General features: G+C 40.7%; 1 non-coding gene and 2 pseudogenes across 1 annotated transcript; 1 reads left to right on the plus strand and 2 right to left on the minus strand.

Moving 5' to 3' along the window:
• Window positions 1-7,226, minus strand: part of LOC123821857 — a 21,616-nt pseudogene extending 14,390 nt beyond the window's left edge.
• On the minus strand, window positions 2,668-2,768 carry LOC123822284 (annotated as a pseudogene).
• LOC123822281 lies at window positions 4,676-4,778 on the plus strand. The gene has a single exon (XR_006786254.1). It is a non-coding gene; the product is annotated as a U6 spliceosomal RNA (small nuclear RNA).
• Window positions 7,227-12,942: the final 5,716 nt, after the last annotated feature.

A 12,942-nucleotide genomic window follows, 5' to 3' on the forward strand; every position in this document is an offset into this window, starting at 1 on the left:
GGATCCCATAGTTATTATTTTAAACTTATACCTCACATTAATAATTTACTCTAAGGTGTATATTTCATTAATTTCAGTGAAATATGCTAAGGACAATAAAAAGGATAACAAATCATGACACCAAAAAGCCAAGAAGAATTTCCAGTAAGAAGTGGTGAATTTTGAAATAAAAAAAGAAAAAGGTGTTCAATCAAGTTGAATAAAACTAAATAAATCTCAAAACAACTTACATGAAAATTGAGTCTACAGCATGTCACCAGCTAGATGCACAAAAATTAAAAGTGAAAAATATTGCATTAAGTAGCACATATTAGTTAGAAAAAAAGCTTCTCTTTTCCTTTTAGGATTACATCAAGCCTATAAACCTTAATGATTACACAATACCTGGAATTTTACTGGAGAGGTGATATGCATTGGATGCAAGGAGACTGACCCCCATGCTCAACGCCCAAGCTGAGTGGAATTCACAAGCTGAAAAATGTGGCTGAATATTCACCCAGTTTGAGGAGAACAACATGGTGTCCACGAAGAAATCCCTCACCAGGGTAACAGCAGGATTGTGGAAATGCCACGTGAAAATGCCCAAGTTTCCAGAAGTGGTGTTGAAAGTCACAACTTCAGGCTCCTTCAGTATATTGAATAATTGCTCTTCACCCTAAAAAGGCTTTGCTGCAATAAACAGAGGATGATGGGAGGAGAAATCTCTTTTAAGAAGGTGATCTGGATGTCACTGTGTCTAAAAAAGTACAAGCTCACATCGATTCAGCAGTGCTAATTTCATCTAGGACCACTGGCTTCATCAGAAAAGTGTTACAGAATCTGAGATTGCTATAGCTAACAGGAACCCTTTAGTTCAATCTCCACATTTTATAGATATGTACAAGGAAATCCATACCTGCTAAGACCTTCCTGAATCTTACAAGACATAGGAGTAAACTAGATAATGTCTATTTGCCAAGAACACTTAACTATTTTCTGTGGGCTGAGGACTTTCTTTGCTCCTTTCTCATCAAAACCAAGTTTATTGTAAGGAGGTTTTTATTCTAGGCTTGGCCCTTTGCCAGAGCATGTCTTTCAAAGGATGAAGTCCAGATAGGTCCTCCTGATTCTCACACATACCCAACAACAGTTTCCGGTAAACCTCTTGAGCCTCTTTATAGAAGCTTTCCACACCTAATTATTACTTCTTATGTTTTGTCTCTACTCAGCTTCTAAAGTATGCTTATTATTACCAACTATAAGGAATTTTCCCTCTTGCACCCTCTATTCTGTTATGCATTCAGTAATTGGATTGACTATTTGCAAATTAAATCTACCTTATGGTAGCGTGCCACCAGTTTTCCTTGAGAGTCAAACACCACGTCAGTGTTGTATTGGTAACGGCCATCAGAGGGACACTCAGAGTCACAGGCATTTCATGGCTCCTTGTCCCCAGTATTTGCCACAGTGTAGATAGGGTTGTCTTTGGCCAGGCAGCTGAGTCTTTCTCACACTTGGGCGTGGCCAAATCTGGTATGTGTTATTTGAAGAGGAAAAAATAAACCCAGCTTTTAACAAAATTCAGAATGATAGCGGCCTGAACCTATTATGTAATATACACATGCAAAAAATTCTGAATAACATAAATAAAAGGGAAGGATTAAAACAAAAAGAGGCTTCAGAAGAAGTACACACTTGTGGGAATTCAGATGTAGGAAACTATTCTAGAGTAAGATTCCAGACCATGAATTTTTTCTTCATTGCATTTATCGTCATCTATAATCATATATTCATTTATGTGTTAATCATATAGTGTATGTCCCATCTTGTAGACATTATGGGGCAAATACACATATCTCCTGTTCACTGAACCCATGCCTGACAGCAAAGTGGGCACCCTTGACTTGTTCATGATCTTGGAGAGAAAGTTTCAACCTTTCACTGTTGAGTATGATGTCGGGTGTGGGCTGGTCACATGGTCTTTATTACATTGAGGTATGTTCCTTCCATATGCACTTTGTTGAGAGTTTTTAATCATCAAAATGTTGACTTTTGTCCAATGCTTTTTCTGTGTATATTGAGATGGTGATATAATTTTTATCTTTCATTCTATTAATGATGTAGTACATTTTTTTATTGTTTATGTTCAACCACCATTGCACCCCAGGGATAGCCCCCATGTTGCACAGTCTATGATCCTTTTCACATGCTGTTGAGTCTGGTTTGCCGGTATTTTGTTAAACATTTTTTGTATCTGTATTCATCAGAGATAGTGATCTGTAGTTTTTCTTTCTTGTGGTACTCTCATCTAACTTTGTTATCAGAGTAATGCTATCCTCATAAAATGAGTTTGGAAGTGTTCCCTCCTCTTCAGTTTTTGTAAGGTTTTGATATAGATTGGCATTAATTCTTCTTTAAATGTTTGGTAGTATTTGTCTGTGAAGCCACTTGGTCCTGTACTGTTCTTTTTGGGGAGGTTTTTGATTACTTATTCAATCTCCTTACTCATTGTTGGTCTTTTCTGATTTTCCATTTCTCATGATTTAGTCTTGGCAGGTTGTCCATATCTAGGAATTCATACATTTCTTCTAAATTGTACAATTTGTTGGCATATGATTGTTCATAGTAGTCTCTTATGATGCTGTGTATTTCTGTATTATTTGTTGTGATATCTCCACTTTAATAACTAAAAATGTAGAATGCGTCAGTAATCCACATCATCTTTGTGCAGGGGCCATGCTAATCTTCTGCACATCATTCCAGTTTTAGTATGTGCTGCCCAGGCAAGCACAGGAGGAGTTGCTGCTTAATGGGTATAGAGTTTGAGTTTTGTTGGATAAGGAGTTTTTCAGGTGAGTGATGGTAATGGTTGTACAGCAATATGAATGTAATTAATACCATCGGCTATACATTCAAGAATGGTTAAGGTGATAAGTTTTTATGTTATACATATATTAGCACAATATAAAATTGAGGGGAAAAAACTTTTGGAGGTAAGAAAAAAGGAATCTTACTCAAGAAACTAGTGAATCTTTAGGAAAGAAAAGGGCAAGGAAAATTTAAAAGATACATTTGGGGTCATAGGAGATAGAGTTCTGCACAAGGGGCCAAGAACCTGTTCAAAATTTCATAGACAAGGAAGTACCATTTATAAAGCTTTCAGGACAGAATGAATTTTCTTTATCATCAATAGAACATCACAGTATAGAGTGTACTAGAATGTTCAGAGGCTAAATGTAGGGAAATCATTAGGAAGCTGTTTCAATAGTTCACATTAGAGGCAACGGGAGCTGGGCTAGGAGAGTGCCAGCCAATATGGAGAGACAGGAATGTGGGGACATTTGTTAATGCTTGAGTTCTTTATTTTTATCATATTACCAGTAGTTGTCCCAGAAAAGCAATTTAAAGGCAGTTTGGAAAAGTGGGAGACTCCGAATGTGTAATAGCTAACCATATTTATCTTGTACTGGCACAACATTAAATAATAATAATAATAATAATAATAATAATAATAAATAGTACTGGATTAGTGAATAGCCGAGAAAGCTAGGATAACTGTTGAATGAATGAAAATGTGGTGCCATCTTCTGGCAATAGTAATAAAAGCTTTCTTAGTGTTTCAAATCTAGATCATTAAATCTGCAGATTGGTACAAAACCATAGCAATCATCTACAAAACATATCTTTGTAAAAGAGAAAGAAAAATGCAAAACACATCTAAAAATTATTTTAATGCATTTATGTAAGTGATCATTTGATAGTTTTTCCCCTCATTTGCTTCAGTTATATACGAAATGCACAGATGTAAATACAACACATTGAACCACTTGAAACATATTTACCCCAAGTCTTTCCAGGTGACCTGAAGTGGTAGAATAGGTACATGAAATTGAAGCCTGGTGTTTTGTGTATCTGAAACAGTCCTGATTATATATTTTCCTCCTGTCCCTATTATTCCTAAAAGTTCTTCATATATTCTACTATATTTCTGTTTAAATTATACTTCTCAGACTATTTGCTATAGCCAAAAAAAAAAAAATCTCCAAAACTTCCTTGTTAAATCACATGGCCTGATTTGGAGTGTAAAAATGCACTTTGTTAATATGAGCCTGAATTCTGCCTGTCATTTAAACCATAATGTTTGCAGAATCCTTAATGTTGCAGAGAGCTCTGTCTTAGTGCTATTGGGAGCAGAAGAAAGAAGTGAAACAGAACAATTAAAATGTATTTCCTAAGACCTGTTTCAAAGTATTCAATTTCAAAGTATAATACAACAAAAATTATTAATTGCTGAAGAAGACACTATTTTATAGTAAGTGTCCATTAAACATTCGACAAATATTTGCTGAATTCTTCTTACCATATAAAGCACCATGCTGGGCATGTGAGCATCCGAGGAAAGGACATCCTGGGCAGAGCTGTCCCAGCACACAGTGTGGGAGGTGCTGAAGTGGAAGATACAGTGGGTGCACTTCAAAGTCAGTTCGTCTCACCGGAGAAGCCATGCGTGCACAGAACCCTGAACTAACAGTACAAACGATATAAAATCAGATATCAAAATGCTTTTTCATACAACTCAGCTAATTAAGAAAGCCTTTGTTTGTTAACTTACTGAACTAAGGATTGATTCCTTAATCTTTAAGCCAGATCACGTTGATCATAGGCACAGCCATTCTTGGTATTAAAGGACGCTCCTGCGCTCACTTCAGCAGCACAGACACTAAAACTGAGACGGCACAGAGATTAGCATGGCCCTGCACAAGGATGACACACAAATTTGTGAAGTGTTCCATATTTAAAACAAACAAATAAATCTCCTTATGTGAGAATCCTTATACATGCCCACAATGGCAATCCTGGTACATAAGAAATAGTCGATGAAAAAATGTGAATAAGTAAATTCACCTTTGAGTTGGGTTACTGGACATGGGTTGCCTCTCAAGAAATCTGTAAGCTCTCTTCTGTGAGACCATGCAGGTTTTGGCGCCAGACTGTTTCTCTCTAGGCCTCTCAGGAACTGTCAGGACTATCCTGGTGTCCAGTTGTACCTGTCAGCCCACCACCATGGGGCCTCGTAACAACTATGGCCTCTGCCTTATTCAGGTGACTTCCAGTTGGTTTTCGTATCTAAACTGTCCTATTCTTTAGTTTTATAAGATTTAGCAAAAAACCTCAAATGCTTCTGGAAGCATGGGGAGTATAAACATTAAATAAATAAATAAAAGAAAAAGGAACCTGATAAGGACTTGTTCCCATACAGCCAGGCTACCTGGTGGTATAGGCATCAGAACAGGTTCGTGAGTGTGAGAGGAGAAAGCAATGGACTCAAGGGATATTTCGTCCATGTGGATCTTAGGCAATGAGCTTCCACAAGAGTTTTCCAAGTGAAGCAAGCTCATGTTCATGATTGAATATTTCAGTCTTTCTTTTTACCTGTTGGGATGATTGCAAGGGGTCCAGTTCACGTAAGAGCCTGGGATATCCTCCAGGTGTGGGCAGATAGATCACCTTTTCAGGTTATGCCATAAATACCATATTCGGAGTCACAGTAACATGTGCAACCTGTTAAAAATGCAGCTTAATTAAAATATTTCTCAAATAAGCAAACAATCAAAGAGGGGCTGGCAAGAGGACCCGCAGAACTGAGTGGCTGAGGAACAACCATTCTGAGTGTTTTTCCCTGTCAGCCTGATTTCTTTGTTTTCTTTATTTTTATAATTTACTTTCTTTGTCCACTCACTTTCATTTTCCAGTCCTGGTGTCATCCTTTACATTTATACATTTTTTTCATCTTTTCCTAAACATGAGTAGCTTTCCAGGCCACTCACAAGTTTGCCATTTCCTGCAGTTGCAGACTATAAACCTAGCTCTTCCTCCAAACACCCTCTACCCTCAACTTAGACAGATTGTTGTGCCTGAGTGTGTGGGATTAATTTAGTGCTCAAACTGTTACACTTCTCCTTTGCTGCAGCCTTTCCTGCTCCACCTGCTGCAAACGTGATTCCTGCTTCTCAGGAGTAGGGGACCTAGAGATGCAACCTCAGCTAACCCAGACGCCTCTGGGTGGGAGAGTCACCCTGAAGGCTGAGGTGTGCACACAGAAAAACGTATATTGATAGATATATATTATATGTATGTACCCTTGACTTTCATGACACTTTATATATCCCTCGTCCCTGCCTGATTTATGAATATCTCATTTAAACCATATTTGTTCAAAACACATATTTAAACTTAAGCCTTCATTTAACTCAAGGACTTACTAAGCATTAACATATATACTTTTTACAAGTTGTTAGTTACAGAATAGTCTTGAGATGTATTTCACAGCACAGGGAATGTGGTCAACAATATTGTGATAACGTGTGGGGCCAAGTGCGCATGTGAAATATCGAGGGGGACCATCCTGTGTAGGACATGACTTTCTAACCACTGTGCTGTACATCTGAAACTAACACAGAATAATACTGAATGTAAATGGTAATTGCAAAATAAAAAAATAATTAAAAATAAAAGCATATATACTTTTATCTGTAATTAAAATGAAGGATGAAATACAAAGTATACAATACACACTGTTAAGTCATTTGCAACTTCAGTTTGTTTTGGTGTTATAAACTAACCCCTAAACCTGCACACTCTTAAGAAAAGTACAGCAAGGCCACTAATACTCTAAAAATAGCACCTGGCCTCTGACCTTCTTATCTTCCACCCTCATCTGCAGCAGAAAAGAGCAACAAAGTTGTTGAATTTATAGCAAGTTCCTCAAAGATCTGCTGCCCCTGAATGATAAACAGCTATTCTTTTTTAACTTTGTTTCACTATTAAGGAAGTAATAGTGTCCTTTCTCTAATACTTCAGTGAAGGAGGTAGGAGTCGGATTTAAAACAAAAGTTCTTGGCTACCCTGACGTATATCTTCACGTATCTTAACACATATTTGATTACAGATGAAACTGACCCTGACAGTGACCTTGTCTCTTGAGACCCTACTCTTTCACTTCAGAGAAGCCAGCACACCCAAGAAGAGGTACCTGTTTGGCGTCTGCTGTGATTACTCTCTCCAAAACACCCAGATTCTGTTCGTAAATACCAGTGCCTCATCTTCATGGGCCATCCGTGTTTGGGTATCATAAGCAATAGCACTGCCAGCTCGTGAACAGCTGCAATAAAGGTGTCCAGGGAGCTGGCTTTTAAGACACAAAAAACTGAAATTGCCGCATGGGCCAGCAGCTGAGACACAATCATGCTGAGTCAAACAGAGCAAGTCCAGATATGTATAGAGGGAAGGTACAATAAATTGCACGGCTCTCAGAACTTAGTTCTTTAAAAAACAAATCACAACATCTAATGTTAAGAAAACATTATGGTTTTACATCACAGATGTAATGTGAATGAATTTTATGTAACATTCTTTATTGCATTCCTGAAGGCTGTGAGGTGAGGATTATTCAGGCTTCTCACTGTGTAGAATACGGTCCTCTCCCTGCACGTGAGCCCCAGGCCAAATTCCCGGTTTATAAAAACTCCAGTCATCGGACTCGATGCCCAGGCTGCTCCAGAATGACTTCGTCTTCAGTAATTTCATCAGAAACCATACTACTTCCAAATAAGGTAACATTTTACAGTATAGGTGTTTAGGACTTAGACATGAATTTTTAGAATTCATGTTTTAGAATTCATTTTTAGAACTTCAACACACAGCAGTATGTGCAAATAATTTGAAAGTGAATAGCTTCATAATTTTGAAATTATTATTACTATAATCATTTTTATTACTATAAAAATTACCTTAAAATTTAGTGGCTTTGAAAAGCAAGCAAGAATTATCTCACATTTCTTGTGAGCCAGGAATCCAGAGCCAGCCTAGGTAAGTGCCTCTTTCACAAGGCAGCAATCAGGCTGCCGGCCAGCGCTGCAGTGATCAGAGCTCGGTTGGGCGAGGATTCACTTCTACGCTCCAGGCTCACTCACAGGGCCGGCTGATGGCTAGCCTCAGGTCCCCATTGACTACTGCCCAGAGATGTGAACTCCTTGCTTCAGGCCTCGCTTACATCATTGTATCTGATTTCCCTCAGAACTAGAAAGCAAGAGAATCCACTGAAGACGGAAACCACATTCTTTTAGTTAATCTAACGGGGGAAGTGTCACCCCATCACTTCAGTTGTCTTCTATTCATTAAAAGCAAGTCAGCGGTTCCAGCCCCCACTTGATAAGAGGGGATGATGACACAGGATGTGAATGAGGCAGGAACCACTGGGGACTGTTTCAGAGGCTGCAGACGGTGGGGTTGACAGGGAGATATGGACAACAGCAGGAGGAACAAGGGTAAGAACTAAAGAGAGAAATGGACATTGAAGAGAAAATAATAGGAAAAAAGCTTATAGATTATGATATGGAAAAAGTAGGCAAATTTTGTTTCAGTTCCAAAGTAAGTATAATATTTTTTATATTTACAGAACTACTTACTGTTTATGATTATCCATTTTATTTCTAGATTTTATTTCAGATGGTGCTTTTATAGTTCAATTTGTAAATGGGCGTATCTGATTTTTTTACTTCAGTACTATAATAAATTTCTTCTGTGGCTACCAAAGTGACAAGAGGCTGTGGCTGCCCAGCGGACACCGGGTCCCTCTACTTGCTAACAACCTACTTTGGTTGTCCATTCCCAGGTGGGTGGGGATCCACATACTCCACAATGAGATGGAATTGTTACACAACGATCTATAAAAGGAAGCTCTTAAATAAAAGTTAAAACTGGAATGAGTTACCAAGAGATTAAAAAAATTGCTAGATGTTAAAAATATTTAATAAGAAACTCCCACTGGGTTTCCAGTCTGACCTAGAAAGGGCGTAGGAGTCACCTCTCCCATCTGCACACACACAAAAAAAGCTGAATGACTGAAAATTAATACATTTTCTTAGCTACAACAGAGAGTTGAGGTCACAGGACAAACCCCTACCCCCAAACTGGAGAGACAGGCTTACTTGTAGTGTAAATCAACCATTGGGGCCAGTACTGGTGTCAACAGAAAAAAAATTCCAAACCCGTAGAGAATTTTTCTGAGCCTATTTGAGCAAAAACTGACAATTGCCAGGAAGCAAAATCCCATGTTGTCTGGTGCATGACAGTTTTGCAATTGCCATTGAGAATTAAGGAAGGGCTGTAAGGGAAACTATGTGAAGGTAGGAGAAAGCAAGGCAGGGATTGGCTTACAATAGTTAACCAGATCATGTGCTCTCTTGAGGGTGGCTTTCACTGAGAGGTCTCAAAAGGGGTGTTTCAAAGGAGTGTTAACCTAGATTCATAGAACAATGGACAGGTCTGCTTAAAGTAAAGACTAACATTTTACTAAAGAAGTTATATTACATAGGTGTGACTACTCACCACAACCTGCCCAGTTAGGGCTTTGTGAGTGGATCTCCCTGTTAGGTTACTTTCCATAGTGCCCCTTTTCTTCCACACTGGGATGTCATTGACGAATTGCTAGAGGCTCAGTGTGGATCCACTTGAGAGTTAAAAATTAGGGGGATTCCAGTGTCAGGAAGGCTCTCGAACTTTTGTGGGTTTTACGTCTAAGAAGTCCAACAGATTCTCTGGGCAAACAACAGAGAAAACAAAACAAAACAAAACACAAAAATAATGCTTACTAAATAAGGGAGAGAAATAAACTCACTTTGAAATAATCCCTAAGTGTTTTGTTCTCCTTATCAAAAGCCTTCCCTCAATGGAAACTATCTACCAGGGCCTAACCAATCTGGAGAAGAGAAAAACCTCAAATCTAACCCTCCTGGCCTTTTGGTCTCAACTAAGGGGGAAAGAAAAAAGACTGAGAAGGATTTGTTAAGGTCACACAGTCCAGGGGCACTAGCTCACTCCAAGAGAGACTTAACCATTGGCCTCTGCCTCCCTCCTTCCATATGTTACCAGCATATTAATCTGACAGTTGTGGCCTACCTGGCATATATGGACTAGCCAAGAGGTAGTCTTCAGATGGACAACTGCAGTTTTGCCGGAGAATGCCATCAGCTAAAGCTGAAACTAGTGGGCACTGACAGCGTCATCAGCAACACCTGAGCTGGGTCTCCTGATATCTAGTGTCACTTGCTACCTTTTGTTAAGCAGCAGCTAGAGAGAATTATGGAAAAAGGTAAGAGCAGAAAAGACTAAAACCAAAATACCTGTCAATCAATATCAAACTCTTCCCCACTGATAATACAATAATCACTCAGATACTCAAGGCAGTAGATTCAGGAGACTGCCTTTCTTGCTACTGGCCACTCTCTGCAGCCGGTCCTCTCCTTTGAGGACATACTAATGAAATTCTTCTTACTCAACCACTTTTGTCTTGCTGATCTGTAATTCTTTACTATGTCAATGAGAAGAATGGAGTTTCAGTAACACTTTGATAAACCATCTAGAGATTGCCAAACTCCCCAGAGGCAGCCTAACTGCTCATACAGATTAGAAAGATTGGGGCAAAGTATCCAGCAAAAGGGGAGAATACCTGCAGGCTCCTTCAATCAAACATGCACAGAGGGAGAGAATTGCCGCTTGAGTGGGAAAATGTGACGTCCTACTGCCTAGAACAGGAACAAGATACACAGTAGTCTGGACTTTGCTGACAAAATAGTTATAACACCAAACCAGGCAGAAGGCCCTCAAAGGAAATCAGCAGGAAGTCTTGCCAAGAACAAGTGGAGAGACTCAGAAACAGGGAAAAAGTAGGGGAGTGTGGACAGCAGGGCCAACAAAATGGAGTCACTTGTGTCAACCGAGATGGCTGCCGGTCAGCCAGGACACTTTTTGAAAGGTTTTCTTAGGCTCCACTGAGGAATAAATACTAATCAGCCACAAAGTTAGGCAGCATAGAGCTTTATTGGGGTTTGCGCACCCAGGCGAGGTTCCCCGGTCCGTATGGTGGGTCCAAGGAGGTCGCGCCCAATCAGGAATATGGCGGGGTTTACTTTGGGTTAGCTTTCTCCGTGGCAGCTGGGGATTGGTCCCTTTTGAATAAAGCAGCAATATATCATTGGTGGTTCTCTTTGGGCTCAGGTTGCCATGTGGATATCCGTTTTGGCAAAGCTCGCCATTTCGGCTCCCTGGGTTGACATCAGCCATCTTTTCAGGTTGTAGTTCGGCCACCATTTTGTCCTAGCCCACCCGTCCTGACACTTTTGTTCGAGAGGGAAGCTACCTAAGTCAGAGCAGACACGTCTGGCAAGGAGACACACCTAAGATATGTGCACACGTAACCAGAACAGCTATGTCTTCAGAGCTGGGCCAACCATAGATAGGCTCCTGAGAAAATACCCCACTCGCCATCAGGGGTGCCAAGACTCTTAGCAAGAGACCCAGAAGGGTGGAGTGCACCACTCTGAAGGGTATAACTGAGGCAGGATTCAGTCTACTGCTGAGACAGCTGAGCTCCACACACCAGAGTGCTGCTCCACACCACGTTGATTTCCCTTGGCATCAGCCACTGCAGGCTCTGCCCTCTTGGACTGAGGACTTTGTGTGCCATGTGCCCACCTGGCTCTGGAGATCCTTCCCTGTAAGACACTGACAACTCCCTTGTCCACTGTGTTGCCTCCCGCACCTGCAGACAGAGACTCTGGGGTGTGGGTTCGTTATTCTCCACTGATTGCTGTGTGTTTGTGTTATGTTTGTCTTAGATTGTTAGAGAGTGTGAGTAGGATATTAACATATGTTGATGTTCTACTTTGCGTGAACCTGCATTCACTAAAAGCTGAGTGAATAGCATGGTTACCTTGTGTGACTCTTGTCTATTCCTTGGTGCCGGGTTGTTCAGCAGGCAGCTAGCTGAGCAGTATCCCGGCTGACTTAGAAGAAAGACTATATTGCAAACATTCATTTGATACAGGGAGGACAAGGGCTGAACAGGGTGGGCACTGCCTCTTACACTTCTCTGTGTCCCCAGCTCCTAGCACAGTGTACACAGAAGACTTAAGAGAAGTAGCTTTAAGGAAATAGACTGCTTCCCAGTACTCCAGATTGCTTGCTGTGCGACCTTGGATAGTTTACTTCTCTTATCAGCCATCTACTCAGATGATCCAGCTGATCCAGGAAGTTCAGGGCAAATGCTGACCTCATGCTGATTTTGAGGATAAGCATTTGAGGACATGTGGTGAACTTTGAAGAGCATCTGCATACCTGTGTATATATGTGTGCCTACCAATGTTTGTGTAGGTGTGACATTGTGCTTTCCAGTAAGAAATATGTATTTGACCTTTGTCTGCCACAAAGCTCCTAAAACCCTTGAATTTTCTTAAGTAAGAAGAGCAATAAGGGTGTCTTTTGTTATGTTAATGAGATAACTTTGGAAAGCAGCTAATAATGGAGCTTGGGTGCCAGTGGGTCCAGCCAGGTGATGAGAGGGATGGAATATTCAGCCCTGCAGCCCTGCCCTCACCTCAGTGGAGGAGGGGGCAGGCGGGGCAGGGAGGAGGGCGGGTGCAGGCAAAGGTTGGCTTACAAAAGGTGCGAGAGGTGAGGGGTGGTGAAGAAGGTGGGCCACCAGTATTAATGCAGCCTCCAGACAACTGACTAGGAGAGAGAGAAAAGAAGCCTAAAAACAATCAACAGTAGGCCATCAGGAGGAAATCAGGGACACAGGGAAAGTCCTAGGATTATCGTGTCATAGTCCCTGGAGAAAGATCTGAGAATGGTGGAAGCAGAGACCAAGGACATTTCCTGTTTCCCAGAATGTCTCCGGCTTCCCGGACCTGGGCTGAATTAAATTAGGTGGAAATAAACACCTCAGAAAAATCTAAGAAAGCAGTTGTCATATCCTGTGAGGGCAAAAGGGTATCCCCAAACTTAGAGTGATCCTCAATCACTCCCGCCTATCCCAGAGAGCCTCCCTGCTCTCAGGTGTGTCTCTTTGCAGAGTTAATCAGTGACCAACCTGAAAAAGAACTCGGAGCCAAGGCCTGGGGA

The sequence above is a fragment of the Phyllostomus hastatus genome, unplaced genomic scaffold, assembly GCF_019186645.2.
Source record: "Phyllostomus hastatus isolate PE091 unplaced genomic scaffold, TTU_PhHast_1.1 phas_contig_40, whole genome shotgun sequence".
NCBI classification, from domain to species: Eukaryota; Metazoa; Chordata; class Mammalia; order Chiroptera; family Phyllostomidae; genus Phyllostomus; species Phyllostomus hastatus.